At 35.4% G+C, this 18,532-nt stretch overlaps 1 long non-coding RNA gene across 1 annotated transcript; it reads left to right on the top strand.

Moving 5' to 3' along the window:
- The first annotated feature begins 8,839 nt into the window (after positions 1-8,839).
- On the top strand, positions 8,840-12,164 carry LOC121426752. Its single transcript, XR_005971622.1, has 3 exons — positions 8,840-8,880; positions 11,495-11,614; positions 12,150-12,164. It is a non-coding gene; the product is annotated as an uncharacterized LOC121426752 (long non-coding RNA).
- Positions 12,165-18,532: the final 6,368 nt, after the last annotated feature.

Here is an 18,532-nt window from a genome sequence, read left to right on the forward strand (position 1 = left end):
CATGTATAGCTTCACACACATTTGTATACTTTCTCCCATACGTGAATTGTATCAATAGCTTTGATCCAGCTGAGGCATGGCGGCTTGTCATTGTTCAAAACCCAACTTCACCCGACAAAGGAAATTATAATTGGTATGGTGTCGAAAGTCTGTCTATCTGACGGTCAACTGGATCAGGGTCACCCTAGCCACTCACCCGTCTCTGTGGTCTAGTGGTTAATGCACTGGCGTTCAAAGCTGGGGGCCCGGTGGTTTCGATTCCCGGCAGAGACAATTTTTCGGCATCACCAATTTTTCCAAAGGGTAGATTGCTCTGGGGAACCTTGATTTAAGCATGGACCTAAGCTACGCCTATCGTTGTTCTCTTCATCCATTTCTTTACAAAATATATATGTATACATATATTTGTGTGTGTTTGTGTGTGGTGCCCTTAGAGGTGTGGTGTGTAAAAAAGTACCATGGAAACTCAATTATGTCCCCGGCCCCCACCTTTGAGGAGAGATATCAGCACCCCAACTGAAAAAAATCGTTCCCAGGTCCCTGATTATTGCCAAAGTACGCTAGGTCGTGGTGGAATTCGAACACACGACAGGCGAGAGTACCAAGATAAATGCGGAAATTAATATTTTAATGACTAATTATGTCTGCACGCTTCGGAGATCCATTTATCTATTTCATTTATATTTCGTTATAATGATATTTTGTTTCTCGGATTATACTAATGAAATTGGTTTGCTAATCGATGCGAAATGAAAGGTACGTCCATAACCCTTGACTTGTACTATCATTATAATCGCAGCAATTACAACAGAGGTAATAGTGAAAAACGAATAATATTAATAATGATGATAGTATAAGTGTAAATTATTCAAGATATCATTGATGCTATGCATGCTCTATTTTTACCCTTTATTTCATACTAAGAAATAATATTATCTGAGAAACGAATAAATGTTTGACAAATAATATTCTCCATCTGCAAAGAAAGCCCTTTTGGGTATGTACTCAATCTGGAGATTTCTTCGAGAATGATTTTTTTGGGTTAAAATTTACTTGACAATGTGTTCCGGGGCAGCTTTCGACAATGGAATGGGGGGGGGGGGGGGTTCACCCATAATTTCCCCTTTTATCAGCCGCTCAAAATTGATTTTTTTTTCTCAGACAGGCTAGTCCTAACAGTCATCATAGCTTTATTCTTTTAACACAATAGAAATATATAATAATCTCATAAGCCCTATTTAAATAGTGTGAGCGCGAAGCGTGAGCCTTTTTTTTTGGGGGGGGGGATGCCATGTATTTTGTCCTGAAAATGGAACATTGTCGGCAACATTTGATCCTCAATAATATACGTGTGTAACTAAATAAAGTTTTGATATCCGTGCTAGCCTGATGGAAAAGGGACCTGTTAAGGACTTATTGTAGTTAGCCACGAATGTAATACATACATGTATTTAAACAAATAATGCGAGCGCGAGCTGATTTTTTTAACGTTTTGACCTAAAAAATGGATTTCTAAGCATTTTGTAATAACGCTTTGCCAGTTTGCGTTCGCATAAATTTTATAGTTATATACCTATATTGTTCATGATTAGAAAAGTGCTGGAGATTTCTCGTTTTTAGGTCTGAAATCTCATTTATATTTCCGCTCGCGCTTCGCCCTCGCACCAATTGTATAGCTATATACCTATAACCCTTCATGAATAGAAAAGTGCTTAGAATATCTTTTTTTTCCTGAAATCTCAATTTGGTTTTCGCTTTGCGCTCCCATCAATTGTATTGTTATATACCTATGTTAATGAATACAAAAAGTGCTTATTCGAAATGTCAAAAGTTCTCGCATTATTTGATTATTGATATAATTATGTATCGTCTTCATGGGTAACTGCAAACAGTCCTTATAACACGCCCCTTTCGCGCTCGCAGTTCCCAGGGCCCTGATTAACGCCTTGCCAAAGGACGCTACGTCGTGGTGGGATTCAAACACACGACATGCGAGAGTACGAAGCCAACTGCGGAAATTAATATTTTAATGATGAATTATGTCTACATGCTTCGTAGATCCATTTATCTATGTCATTTATATTTCGTTATATATATTTTTTTCTCGGATACTAATGAAATTGGTTTGATAAGCGATGCGAAATGAAATTACGTCCACTACTCTTGACTTGTACTCTCATTATATTGCAGCAATTACAACAGAGGTAATAGTGAAAAACGAATAATATTAATAATGATGAAAGTATAAGTGTAAATTATTCAAGATATCATTGGTGCTATGCCTACTCTATTTCTACCCTTTATTTCATACTAAGAAATAATATTATCTGGGGCAACGAATAAATGTTTGACAAAAAATAATTCTCCATCTGCAAAGAAAGCCCTTTTGGGTATGTACTCAATCTGGTTTAAAGAGACCACAAAAATCATCGGTTTGTTAAATCAAATTGGTGTCTACTTTATTTATTTGCATATCATTTTAGGGGACGGGCCTTGACCAGCCATCGGCCTTTGCTGGTTTCTTGCATCCGGTACATGTATGTTGTGCTTTTCATTGGTTGTAATTATTAATCTCCAAACTTGTATATTGCTTTTTATTCCTTACCTCTTTGTAATATTTCATCTTGAATGCAAATAAAAGACCATTATGGGTCAATCAATCAATCAATCAATCAATCAATCAATCAATCAATGAATCAATCAATGAATCAATCAATGAATCAATCAATGAATCAATGAATGAATGAATCAATCAATCAATCAATCAATCAATCAATCAATCAATCAATCAATCAATCAATCAATCAATCAATCAATCAATCAATCAATCAATCAATCAATCAATCAATCAATCAATCAATCAATCAATCAATCAATCAATCAATCAATCAATCAATCAATCAATCAATCAGTCATCATGTAAGTGTTTGAAGGTTGACGAAATACATTTCCCTTAGACTGCAATATTCATGTTTCGCTGTAATGCAGGACCCCAGTCAGTCTCTTTTCTTTAAATAATTCAAACTAACGATGCAGTTCACTCTCACTTCGCACAACAGGCATCCAGAATACACTCAACGAATGCCCTTTCTGTATTAACTGGTAAATCAACTTTTCCCCAAAGGCTGCAAAATTACCAAGTTTTTTTTAAAAGGCTTTTAAGGACATACTCATCTAACAGAAATACGATGGAAATATCCTCGAAATTTTTTTTGGGTCAAAAATTGCTTGACAATGTATACATAATCCGGGGCAGCTTTTGACAATGGAGGGGGGGGGGGGGTTCATCCATAATTTCCCATTTTATAAGCCGTCCAAAATTGATTTTTGTTTGTTTCTTTAGACAGGCTAGTCATAACAGTCACCATAGCTTTAATCCTTTAACACAATATAAATATATAATAATCTCATAAGTCCTCTTTAAATGGTGTGAGCGCGAAGCGCGAGCTTATTTTTTAGGGGGGGGGGGGAGACAGGAGATGCCATGTATTTTGTTCTGAAAATTGAGCATTCTCGGCAACATTTGTGATCCTGAACAATATCTGTGTGTACCTAAAAAAAGTTTTTATATACGCTTTAGCCTGATCGAAAGGGACCTGTTACGGACTTGTTGTCGTTAGCCATGAAGATTACATATTTAAACAAATAATGCAAGCCCGAGCTGATTTTTTTGACGTCTTGACCTAAAAATGGATTTCTAAGCACTTTGTAATCACGCTTTGCCAGTTGATGTTCGCCTAAATTGTTTCGTCATATACCTATACTGTTCATGATTAGAAAAGTGCTTAGAATTTCCCTTTTTTAGGTCTGAAATCTCATTTATTTTTCCGCTCGCGCTTCGCGCTCGCATTAATTGTATAGATATATACCTATATCCTCTTCATGAATAGAAAAGTGCTTAGAATGTCTTGTTTTTTGTCTGAAATCTCAATTTGGTTTCCGCTAGCGCGCTGCGCTCCCATCAATTGTATAGTTATATACCTATGTTCATGATTACAAAAAGTGCTTAGAATGTCCAGTATGTAGGTTGAAATGTCAAATTTTTCAGTTCGTGCTTCGCGCTCGCAATATTTAATTATTGATATATGTATCGTCTTCATGTGTAACTGCAAAGAGTCCTTATAACACGTCTCTTTTGATCAGACCAAAACGTATGTAAAAAATATCTGCTCGCGCTCGCAGTTATTATTTGTTACATATATATACATGATATGTATATATATATATATATATATATATATATATATATATATATGTATATATATATATATATATTCAATTCAATTCAATTTATTTCCACATATTGAGTAAAAAAAACCTGTAATAACATTACAATCGAGTAGATACATAGATAATAACAAATACAAGTATAAATAGTAACAATTTATACATAAAATAGACATAGAAAATCGAAATGTGGAGGGGATTGACAAAGGCCATATTGATCTATCAAGGTCAATCCCATATATATATACAGTGCGTATCCTGAAAATCCCTGTGGATTAAAAAATAAACAACATGTGGGTATTTTTTTCCTTTTTTACATATATTCATGGGTTTGGGTCTTATCTATTCAATGAAATTAAAAGTTTTGACAGAATGTTACACTTGAGTGAGCACTGTCCATTTTTGTTTGCGCAGAAATGCTCTTTTTACGCTGTGTCAGGGGGAAGGGCGAAATGAAACTTACCCTGCGAAGCATTTCCTCATACATTTCCCTTGCCTTTTTAGTCAACTGAAATATATCGGATACATTCAAGCAATTTGTAACAATTTTGCAAGCCAAATTAAAATTTCAACACTCAGTAAACACAATCTTTACCTTGTTTTTGCCAGCTGGATCTGAGGACATAACTAAAACTGAACAAACGTTTATTTCAGACATCTCCAGAATATTTTCACTCGGTTTTTATCATTCAAAGTGGGTTTACATTTCACTTTTTATTTATTACTTGTTTCTCCACACTTTTCCCAAGCTTGATAATGATTTACAAAATGAAAATCAGGCCTAAGCCATTTCATGTAAATCACTGCTCAGTGTAAAGCAAATATCGTCACGATGGCCTCGGTGTGAGGGGGAGTGGGGTGGGGCGCAATGCACTCTTCAAAGTATTTTGGGCAAGGAAACAAGTGAAAATTGATAGAAATATCTTCAAATCAATATTACTAGCTAAATTCCACATCTTCTTCGTGATTAAGGTCTACTTTTATTTGCATAACTAATTCGAAGTTCTGCGCAAATAATTTTTCACGAACTTTTTTTCAAAAGTAAGTGGTGCTCACTCAAGCGGAAATATTTTTCGACAGTTATATCGCCATTTGCTTAAATGGATCTGTACCATTGTTAAAATGTGGAAAATCTTCAGGATATTACAAATGTATAATTTTCCAGGATTTTTTCTAAGTGTAAACTTTTTTTTATACGCACTGTATAATGAATTTTCAATATTATGTAACCCCAAATGACTTAATTTTAGCTTTAAACAACTGGGTTATATATCCCTTATTTTGGTGTCTCAAGTAGCAGTAAATAAATAATTTAGAAAAGTCACTTCACGTGACAGTCAAACATCCCACGTTCTTAGGTAACGGCTTTACCAAAGTAAAAACGTGTTAAATTGTTTATGAGAATTGTGGGATCGCGATTCATAAAGATTATCCTCTTGACTCCTTCTATAATTTGTTGTATGATTGTTATAAGGAAATCTTCAGGTTTTATGGAAGCCGTTGATTTTCCTGACACTGTCGATTTTAGTTAAATTGAAGCCTAACTTTAGTTTTGGTAATACCCTCAAAAGTATTTTTGTCTTGATTATATAAAACACTTCTCAAGCATGCAATGTACCCCCCAAATCAGGATATAGTTTTTGTGAGTAAATTTCTAATAGCCAATCAGTAAATATATGAATGCACAAACCGCAATGTACATTGCCGAGAGAGGGTACTAGATCAACATTTAAAGGGGAAGTTCACCCTGACAAAATGTTGTAAAATTAGCAAAAAAATAATAGAAAAATATAAAAATCGCCAATGGTATTTGAATGGTGCCGAATGGTAGTTGAATGGTAATCTGAATGGTAAATGGTACGCGAATGGTATTTAAGTGGTGTTTCAATGGTAAGTTCTTAATGGTAATTGGTAGTTTATTTAATGGTAAATGGTATAACATATACCGAATGGTGTTTCAGTGGTATGTGACTAATGATATGATTGGTATGATGAATGGTATACCATTTACCCAATGGTGTCTCAGTGGTATTCAATGGTGTCTCAGTGGTATGTGCTTGTAATGGTATGATTGGTATGATGAATAGTATACCATACATCCAATGGTGTCTCATTGGTATACAATGGTGTCTCAGTGGTATTCAATGGTGTCTCAGTAGTATGTGCCTGTAATGGTATGATTGGTATGATCAATGGTATACCATACACCAATGGTGTCTCAGTGGTATACAATGGTGTCTCAGTAGTATATGCCTCTAATGGTATGACTGGTATAATGGATGGTATACCATGCACCAATGGTGTCTCAGTGGTATACAATGGTGTCTCAGTGGTATTCAATGGTGTCTCAGTAGTATGTGTCTTTGATGGTATGACTGCATGGTATACCATGATATACCCAATGGTGTCTCAGTGGTATACAATGGTGTCTCAGTGGTATTCAATGGTGTCTCAGTGGTATGTGCTTGTAATGGTATGATTGGTATGATGAATAGTATACCATACATCCAATGCTGTCTCAGTGGTATACAATGGTATCTCAGTGGTATTCAATAGTGTCTCAGTAGTATATGCCTCTAATGGTATGACCGGTATAATGAATGGTATACCATGCACCAATGGTGTCTTAGTGGTATACAATGGTGTCTCAGTGGTATTCAATGGTGTCTCAGTAGTATGTGTCTCTATAATGGTATGACTGGTATGATGAATTGTATACCATATACCCAATGGTGTCTCAGTGGTGTCAAATGGTGTCTGAGTAGTATGTGCCTCTAATGGTATGACTGCATGGTATACCATTATATACCCAATGGTGTCTCAGTAGTATGTGCCTCTATAATGGTATGATTGGTATCAATATGGTGTCTTAGTAGTATGTGCCTAGTGGTATATAATATAATCATGTTGGATAATTGTAAAGCTGTAGTGGCTTAGTGGTGTTTGCCTAATGAATGCCATTTGTGTTAATGCTGAATGATATGCCCAATTGCATTACCCATTAACATAATTCCGAAGATTTAAAGAAAATATATCAAAGATTAAAAGGTATTTAGAGTTAATTAAATATTTGACCTGTGACTTTTATGCGAGCAGCTTCCCCAAATCAAGTGCAATCGCTCATGATTGTAAACATGGTCTCTTGCATTCTTTTAAATTGTCTTTGTCCTTATTAAGTAAAAGGTCTATATGTGTTTAAATATTATTGATCCAGTGGTTATGATACAATATTATAAATTTGTTATATTTTACTATTGTACATAAATTTAAATCTGATGCAATGGGTGCATGCAAAAATAAAATCAATCGGTCAATGAAATCTTTTTTGATAAAAAGGGTTTTAATTTTTAATTAATAAGTTCTATTCTATTTTTATAATCATTTTGCTTGTTTATGGCCGCTTTTTATAAAAAGAACTATATATTTAGTGTTCCAAGAAGATATTTGCAATCAATCCCAAAATTCGATCAGATGCAAATTTACAGGTGATGATACATTAAGTTTATCTAGAACATATCAATTTGGATTTTTTTATGGATCAGTTGCAAGTTTGCAATGAAAAGTATGACTCTCATGACTTTGGAGTCTGAAATTGATTTGCGTTCGATTGCTTCGATTGCAAGTTTCTTGCAATGCCCCATATTTTGCTAAAAATGAATTCACTGTTGGTTGTCTTGGTCCCCCAACCTCTATCAAATTCCCATCCGCAAACCTTGATTTGGTCTGTCTGCAACGTCAAAAGCCCCATCTGACCCATTTGTACGCTATTATAGCTGCTTCCAATCATGAATTATTTCACCCTTTTTTTACAAATGATATTTCCAAAATTCTAATTCTATTTTAGGCTCTAAATATTCTTTCCCACTTGTGGACGGCGTTTATAAAGAGAGCTATTCTATAGGCCGGCATTACTTGATTGAAATGATTTATCCACATGGTCTTGCTCCCTCACCCCTATCAAAATTCCCTGCCGCCATACAGGGTATAGTACAATGTAACAGAAAAGAAATCTACTGAATGAAATCTCAATTTCAATCATTACAAAAGCAAATTAAAAGGGAAGAGGAGTGAGTAAAAATATATATATAAAGGGGAAAAAACAAGAAAAGAAAAAAGGCAAAGAAGAAAAGAAAGATTAACAGAAAAGAAAAAAGACAACGAAAATAAAAAAGAAAATGACATAGAGAACAGGAAAAAAAAGTGAAGGGATCGAAAACTTTTTTCATAGATTCCAAGATCCAAGGAAAACAGTGGCATGCACTCACGCCATCATGGTTTCCAACCCAGAACCAATCGAGAGGAAAAAGAAGACACCCTGATTTGGTTTTAATTCACCCCCCCCCCCCATATCGGGATGTGTATTTATCTTGGCGAAGAAGTCCCCTCCCCCCATATTTTGTCATAATTTATCCCCCCCCCCATGGCGAGAGGGGCCGCTTGGCTGCTTGCCAGGTAGCTCTATTATACGTGTTGTTCTCGCACTACGCACGCGCGAACGTCTAACCGCCAAGTGCAATATTTGAAAAAGAAAACTCGATCTACCGGTACTACCGTTTTGCTGTTGATAAGTCCGTCGATAATTCATCAAAAACTAAAGGAACACGGGTCAGATTCGGACAGCGACTTCAAAGTCATTTGTAGAAGGCTATAACAGTAAGTTCTATAACAATTTTCTTTGATTTATTTCTCAAACTGTCTCAAAATGTTAGATGTCGTTGTACTGCCACGACATGCACGACCACTGCACTGCCACCGTCACTGCCCCGTTGGCGCTGGCCGCTGCTCTACGGGCCGGGACGTGGCTTTGACGATAGGGAGTGCTTATGGTTTATGCTTTGTATTGGCAGAGTTAAGATCGGCGAGCATTGAATAGTAATTCGCTCATATTGCCTGATTGTTTATTGTCAATGTTTTACAAAAACCATCTCTGAATACATTGAATTCGTGAATGAATGATTCGTTAATGCTAATGTCAAGACTGTCAAAGTTTTAATTGTGAATAAATAGACTGTTACTTCACACGTTAATTTACTGAAATTGAAAACTTGCCGACAAATATTGCTTTGAAATTAGGCCTATAATTTGTTGTTGTTGTTGTTGATAGATGTTGGTAAATGAGATAAAATGGAGGTGAAACATGGTAAGGGTCCTAAAGTTTAAAAAATGATAAAGGCTACGCAGGTCTATAACTTTGCTACACTGTACACACCACTCATTGCACATACTATTTCAATGGTAAAATGTGCACTTTGTGTGTGGAACTGTGACTGGACGGAGTGACAAACGATTCCTATTCAATTTTTCTACAGAGGCTGCAATAAATATGCAGAGAAAACTGGCGCTAATGCAGTTTTGCACCGGCCGAATACCAGCATACCTCATCACCAGAACTTGTTCCCAAATGTCATGACAGGTCTCTCAGTCACATTTCGATGTTAATATACCCACCGTTTTTCAAAATATTGGGAATGGCTGTATTTAGTCTTCGATCTCGACGTCGTTGATCTAATCCGTAGACATCACTTCGCGGATCTCTCGGATTCGCCGTAATATTTATATGGACTGAAGTTAGCAACCAAATCATGCTAACATGTGGCAAACAAACTGCCAGCATGCCGCATGCGAATCTTTTGATCGCATAACTTCGGTCCATATCAACATGACGGCGAATCCAAGCGATCCGCAATATTTTGAAAAGTGGTGGGCATATTGTGTATTGATCTCAAAATGTGTGTAGACAATTCTGGTGGGGAGTTTTGCTTGAAGTTGCATGCACAACGAACAATTGTCCATAGACTGTGTACAACGGATAGATCGTCTCCGCACAGCGATTCGAAGACCGCTGATTGGTCAATAGCGCAGATCACGTCATGACCACGTGGTCCCAAAAATAATTCCTTTGGACTGCGTGCGGAAGTATCGATAACGATATCCGGTCATGTTGTGTACACGGTAAATGGTCTTGGTTCGTGATCGGATCGCTCCGGTATCGATCGAAAATTATCGAAACTGCAATTTCATGCATATTCACGCGACGCTCCAAAACCCGGAAGCCAATTGACTTTATGCACGTTGCGATAGACTCTACAAATTCCAAGGAACACGATGACATATAGACGCTAATTCGTAAGATTTTGACGGAAAAGCAAGAAGTATTCAAAATTCGCTTACCTGTGCGGTATCGGTGAGAAAATAGATCCTCCGAGAATACCTTTCATAATTCATATAAAATATAGGAAAATTGAAATTCTAGGTCGATTTTGGTACGAGGTGATAGGGAATTGCACACTTGTTTTGGTGGAATTCTGTGTGGGGAAACAAAAGGCTTGCACTGCGCATGCTTACTATATTTTCATTCATAAATTGGTTCTCGGCAGTGGCTGGATGACGTCATGTAATAAGCAAAAATGTACACGACCGCTACGTTCACGCTCCGCTATCCGTTGTACACAATTGTTCACTGTGAGTTGGCTGGTGTGAAACTGCATTAGTGCCGGAGGGTATTCTTAGATCCTTTCATGGGGCTAGGCATATCAATTTTTAAAGTAAATTTTATCCTCTTTTAAAGTTAAGTTTGTCCTGTGATCACATTTTATCTGTTTTTATTTATTTACTGATCAAAACTTGCCTAAAAAACGTCTGGAGTTCATCCACTGGCATATGATTGTCCATGAACGGATCCATGATTTCTCAAAGGGGGTAGTGGGGCACATTTTCCCAAGGAAACTTTAAATAACAAGCAAACCAAAAAGGAGATCCTCTTGTATGAGACAATATTTTTAATATAAATATTTGCTGTAACTTTCGAAGGGGGGGGGGGGGGGGGGGGGAGAACACTTGTGTAAGAAAGCCACATTTTTATCAAACACATCAACTATTGCTCTCAAGGTGGGGGCACAGGTCAAATGTGCCCACTTGGATCTGCTTCTGCGATTGTCAATACCAGAAAAATGGAATTTATGTCATCGATTACCCTCTTGAAAATTGCTGCTCTAGAAATTTGATTTCAGATGACATAGCTATTACTAGTATAAAGCATGCACAGTTATAATACAGCCTTGTCTGAACTACGCTGAAATACTATCACATTTCCTTCTTTTATCCTAAATTCTGGGCTGGTAATCAGAGGTCCATGAAAAATATCTTTAACATTAAAGTTCTAAGATCATTATTTTTCTATTACTATATTAGTATTCTATTTTTGTTTGTATCTGCACATACATGCAGATTTTACAACACTTAAATTGATTTTATTTCATTTTCAAAGTTTGGACGACGGATACACTGGATGATAAGGTAGATGATCCAGCCTTATCTTGGAATGACACGACGGGTGTTGAACACAGAAAACGTACCGTGTACAAGAAACAATTGGAGTTTATGAAAGGTAGGTGTGTAAGAATTTTCTTCAGTAGAAAAAAATGCAAAGCTTCATGAGATAAAACAGATTGTATTCCTGCAGTGGCATAGCTGAAAAAAAACCTTGTCAGGAATGGTAAAAAATCCTTAGAAAGGACAAATGTCATCCCTATTTAGAGGAGCACACGTCTTTTCTGACACCCCCCCCCCAGAAAAAAATCAGTATGTTGGCTGAGGGGGGAAGGGTGGACACTTTTTCCCCAGGTATTCATTTGTTGTGGTATTTGTCATCATTGGGGCAACCTCCCATTATATAATAGGTTATTGTCTACCCATCTATGGTTAAACATTAATTTATTTATCATATTTTACAAAATGTTTTGTTGATATTTGTTAATTGGTATCATTCAATTGAATGGTAGAGTATACTGCAAATTTCTCAATATGTAAAAAATATATGAACTTCTAAAGAAAGCTTACACACATGACAAGCATTCATATTTTGAACCCTTAGCTAATATACTGTCCTTTGCATTGTTTTCATCCAATATTTCTTATTACAGCTTCAAGGAATTAATCCTGCCGGGTACCCATTCACTTCATCTGGGTCTAGTGATGCACAGTGTGGATGAAATTCGGGCTGAAGGAAAACACACCATGGCTAGGACTCAAATTCACGACCCTCTGTTTGAAAGGTGAGAGTCAGAACCACTAGACCACGACGTTCCCAGCTGATGTCATATCCCCACTTGTTCTTTTGTATTTTATTACAAGAAGTCGCGCTAATTTACATTTTGTCCTCCGAGAACTATAAAAAATGGAGTGAAAATTTATTTCAAAGACATGTCCACCCTAACAAAAAAGTTGATTTGATTAAAAAGAGAAAAATCAAACATAAAAATCGGATGAAAAATAAGAAAGGTATGACATTTTTAAGTTTCGCTCAATTTCACTTAATAGTTACATGCACATCCAGGTCGGTATGCAAATGAGGGAACTGATGACATCACTCATTCACTTTTCTTTGTTTTTTAAATATGAAATATTATAATTTTCTCCTCATTGTCCTATGAAATAAAGTTTTATTTTTATTTTTTATTGTCAAATCTGTAAAAAAATTGAAATATTGTACAATTCAAACAATGAAAACCAAAACAAAAAGTGAGGGTCTTATTTTGCATCCGATTTAGATGAAATATTTTGCATGATGCTTGCCTGATTTTCTCTGTTGATTCAAAACAATCTTTTCTGTGGTGGACTAGACCTTTAATGTGAAGATATGCATTGCTGGAAATAATGATATGATACGTGGGACATATCATACACACATGTATGAAAATATGAAATAATTATTTCATTTTATAGAATAAGCCTAACAAATATTCCTGACGATCGTGTGTACATTGGGTTAATTTTTTACCAAAATGTTGTTAAATTTCAAATTCAATAACTTTGTTATTATCAGATTTTAATGAAATTTTCAGCATGATCCTTTTCTGATTCATTCTCTCTCTACCAAAATCTCCCCTTTTCTCATGCTTTCTTTCTATGGTCCCCTTCATTCTCCTTATAACTATGTTATATGTAAAGTGTAACCGGTCGTCCAACCAATTTGATTGAAGGGCTAGAGGTACTCGAGACTGAAAGCTATGTGATATAATTCAAAGTGTACATCAGACAAACAAAAAACACTGAAAATCTCATCCAAATTTGTTTAGGATTAACAAAGTTTTGACGAATTAAAGTTGTTATTTTTTGCTAAAACTGTTCTCTGCAAGTCCTCATGAATATACAAGATCACAATTTATATATTTTTTGTATTATATGAATTTAAATTTTGTCCAAGCTCGGTTGTAAAAAATTACGATTGACTACTGATTTACTGTGTAAGACAATATAACACAACAAAAATAGACAGAAAAGAAATAAGTGGGTATCTTGTATATATTATTTTCTATATATTTTGCAAAAAAGGTCTCGATTTTTCTTCTGTTTTTTAGTTTTCCAAATTGAATAATTTTCTTTCCTTATTTTCCTTATATTTTTTTTCTATGTGTGATATATTATTTATTTATTAATGTATCATTATTGTATTTATGATAAACTTTTGGCGTGTTTCTACAGTAAATCATTAAAAACGGTTTATCTTTTCCGGACTCGAATTACGATTGACTACTAATTTACTGTGTAAGACAATAATCTTTCTCACACATATTTAACACAACAAAAATAGACAGAAAAGAAATAAGTTGGTATCTTGTATATATTATTTTCTATATATTTTGCAAAAAAGGTCTCTATTTTTCTTCTGTTTTTTAGTGTTCCAAATTGAATAATTTTCTTTCCTTATTTTCATTATATTTTTTTTCTATGTGTGATATATTATTTATTTCTTAATGTATCATTATTGTATTTATGATAAACTTTTGGCGTGTTTCTACAGTAAATCATTAAAAACAGTTTATCTTTTCCGGACTTGAATAACCTTATCGTTCTTAAACCAACCTGTTTCTACAGACTGAATAATCTGATTAACTTGCATTTCGCGTCGCAAATACGGTGGAAATCGGAAAATTCAACCTATAACCTCACATTGCATTTTGGTATGTCAAAAATTGCATCTCGTTAGGAAAATTTTCAAAATTCATGGTAGATCTCACTCATTGTAGCAGGTACACGTTTCGCGATCAGCTGGCGAGATAAAAAACGGCCAGAATATATGTTTACTGTGAGATCGCACTTCTTGGTTCAAGCACTTAAGCCAGACACGTATGCTATTTTGCCCCGTGTTTTTACAGAAAAGTTAAACGGATTAACATGGCAATAACCACCTCTCAGAGAGATGGTTATGAGAAACCGTATTTTGCGCGATGCAATTTATCAATAAACCGCATCGCGTCTGTTTCTACAGGAAAGTTATCAGGGATTCTGGATACTTAGGCGGGTAATACCTTTTAACAATTCTATGTAGAAACATGCCATTGATATATCTTTTTAGGTGAAAAGAAAAAAGAGACCAATTTGGGAGTACTATTTTCCCCCCTTTTGGGGATATTTCATTTCTTCTAGGTGTGGTACCCTTTATTCATTTGGCCATGTGAAGGCTATCACACATTTTGAGTTTAATCTTCGAAATTTGGTGTTCATTAGTTTGTTGTCCAAACTCTGTCTTACATGTAAATTTGTTTATAGGAAGATTAACATAATATTTATGTGGAGTGCAATCATTGATCTCTTGTGGAGTCGCACAGTCACATGTATTCATAATATGGTGCTTTTATGCCATACCTGTCAATACTCTTTTGTACTTGAACTTATTAGTAAAAAAATGTTTATTAATGTCGTTGAAAGCAATTACACACATCAGATTTAACATCAAGTTTATTGTATTACAAGTATCAGGTTTGTATGCAGAACAGTGGTTTTGCCAAGTACTCAATCCATGTAAAAAGCAATATGAGAGAACAGGTTTATTCTTGGAAATGTTAGCCTTCATTTGTTGTGTTTTTCAATCAAACTTTGTCTTGATGCATGTTTACTTTTAGATAACAAGATTGACAGAGTATAGATATCAACGAGTAGCTAAGTCATATATATTAATAACTTATGTGCTTTAATTATAAAGTCTATACTTGTGAATACTCTGTGCCATTTATGCTGTACTTAAACTTCTTATAGTAAAAACATTTTATTGACGTTCTTGAAATAAGTAACTGTTTTCATTTTTTTTCTTGTGTATACTTATTCCATTATTAAGCCTATCACTAACCCCAGAGATATGCTGTTCACCAATGGTCTACCATTCACTGTACTTTATTGGCCTACTATACATTGCACATCGTTGTTCTACTGTCTACCATTCAGTGTAAACCATTGGTCTACCATTGAACTTGTGGTCTATAGTGTATGACCAATGGTGTTATTTGAATGGTTGACTAATAGTATAGTGTGTATGACAGTGTTGTATGGTAAATGGTAGGTCAATGGTGTACGGTGTATGGTAAGCCAATGGTGTATGGTAAGCCTATGGTGTACAGTGAATAGTAGTTCAATGGTGTATGGTAGGCCAATGGTGTACTGTAAATGGTAGGTCAATGGTATACGGTGTATGGTAGAATGGTGTAAAGTGAATGGTCAATCAATGGTGAATGGTGTGTGGTGTACGACGAATGGTAGTTGAATGGTGTATGGTGAGCGGTGAATGGTACGTGAATGGTGTACGACGAATGGTAGTTGAATGGTGTATGGTGAGCAGTGAATGGTACACGAACGGTGAATGGTACACGAATGGTGAATGGTACACGAATGGTGTATGTTGAATGGTAGGCGAATGGTGTATGGTGAATGGTGTAAGGTAATTGGTAGGCCAATGGTGTCCAGTGAATGGTGGCTGAATGGTAAATGGTAGGCCAGTGAATGGTGGCTGAATGGTGAATGGTGGTCAATGGTAAACCTGTCTATAGTGGCCATATGGTAGATCAATGGTGAATGGTGTTTGATCAATGGTATATGAATGGTAAATGGTGCTCATGAATATGGTAATAGTAAGGTCCGAATTATTTAAATTAGTTTGAATGGTATACCATTGAGGCTTGAATGGTATACCATTGGTGTATGGTGGGTGCTGTGCGAATGGTATTCCAATGGTATATCAATGGTGTATGATAAATGGTAGTCAATGGTATACCATTCAATTTTTTTTATAAGGGGAAGTTTTGAGATAAATCCGTCAAAGCTTAAAAAAGTTATTGTAATTTGCAATATTTGACATTCCTTCACAGCGAGAGGTAAAAATCAATGAAATGCCTTTTTGTGAAATTGAAAACGTTTTTTACTAGACCTTTTGTATATCAATAGACAACTAATTTCACATCCGATCATGAAAAGAAAACAAAAATTAGTCATCCTGAACCATTAACAAATGAAATCTATGGATGCTATATCACATAACATATAGGGCACCTACTCGTTTATGACATCACAAATCCAAAAATTAAAATTCTAATAATTATCTTTAAAGCATTTTGTTAAAACCTCACCAATATTTTTTCTGCTATTTTCACGACAAGCTTTTTCTCAGGGTGAAATCCCCTTGAAATGCTTACAGCCGGGGAGAAATAAATGTCACGTATAAATTATAATGGCTATGAAATGTATTCAGTGACTATGTAGGTTTCTGTAATAATGTAATGCTCGATGATAGTCAAGTAAAGTTCACAGTATACTGACCCCTTATCAATGCTAAAGAAAGGTTTCAACCATTTTCTTAAATTGCCACGTACCTCGTCCAAACACCATATAGCAGTTATTCATAGATGTTCTTTTGAAAGTCATTTGATTCGGTCAAAAAAATGGCGACTTAAATCAAGATTTAGATTTCGAATCAAAGCAAAGCGATCGAGGTCAGGCAATCCTGAAAAATGATTACACCCTTCAATGGCAGACCACGCCCACGACATGTTCATGAAGTTAAAAACTAAAACAAAAACAACAGAGAGACATACAAAATACACACACACTCAGTGTTCAATATTGATAAATCAATGATTGATTTTTTTTATTATAATACCTTCCACCATAAATAACAAGCGATGAACATCAGAATTCTCCGATTGAGAATAATATTCAAAGTGATCATTGAGTTACTGACCAAAGCACCGTTAATTATTAGTAAATATCTTCCGGGTAAATAAAAAACAAATTGGTTTAAAGTTATATAAAGGAGAAGCTAGTATTTCAACGAAGAATTCATGATTCGCAAGGAAGAGATCGATATGACAATGGAACTGTTCGAGATGAAACAAAAGCAGTACTAAGAGGAATTACATTAAACACAAGAAATAAACACTTATTAATGCGTAACGAAAACGGCTGATGTATACAACGCCGTAAATCAGATTGGAAATGTACCGACTGGAAATTACTTCTATTAAACAGAGCCTAGAGGTAAACACAATATTTCTATCAGTATAGGGGAAGGCGGGGTAAGTTGTGACAGTTTTGCTTTTTGCATGTTAGAATTGATATGATTAATAATCTTGTCGAAATAAGTACCTTGCCTTGAAATTTAATTCTTCTGAAATATTTTCCACCTTTATATAACTTTCTATCCCCACACTGAAAGTCATCGTGACCTTTGAAAAAAACGATGTCAAATGGCTCAACTTGCCCCATATATGGGGTAAGTTTGAGCCACCTTCTGGGGTAAGTTGAGCCACAAAAACTATGTACAAAATGTATGGGGGAGAACCAGCATGTCAATTTTTTGTTTAAAGTCTTTTCACTTGCTAATTCTCTATAAATACTAACATCCTGTAAAAGGAAAAGAGCAGTCATGTAAACTTGCTCCTTTCAGCCTGCATTTCAATCGATTTTTATGTCTTGTTTGTTTTTTATTACATTACCATATGAATTACCATGGCTCAACTTGCCCCATGCTGTGTGGCTCAACTTACCCCAGTCCGAACTTAGTGCGATAATTTCATATCCACACATTTATTATGCATCCATCATATAAAAGACTATGACAAGAATGAAGATCCATACCTGGACTAATAATGTTGTTATCATGTCTTTATTATATTTAAAGACGTGTGTGTTTATAAAGCACTTATCTATTTCACACCCTTTTTTACTTTTTTGGCTGAAATTCATATTTTTCCCTCTAAAAAACTACTTTTTGTTTCAAAGTTGGAAACAATGTGGTGGGGTAAGGGGTGATGCTATGGGTCATCAATACATGACACCACCACAATGTCTGACTCATTCATTATTGGCCTGGGGCTGGTGGCTCAACTTGCCCCTATGCTCAACTTACCCCGCCTTCCCCTACTCATGCAATTTTAAATCGAGGTAAATTCTTTATGTGAAAAAATAGTAAGTTGTTGCTCAAAAAACAGTCCTGTATCAGGTTAATGGTATTTATTATAACATGAATAAAAAGTAA

The sequence above is a fragment of the Lytechinus variegatus genome, chromosome 13 (assembly GCF_018143015.1).
Source record: "Lytechinus variegatus isolate NC3 chromosome 13, Lvar_3.0, whole genome shotgun sequence".
NCBI classification, from domain to species: Eukaryota; Metazoa; Echinodermata; class Echinoidea; order Temnopleuroida; family Toxopneustidae; genus Lytechinus; species Lytechinus variegatus.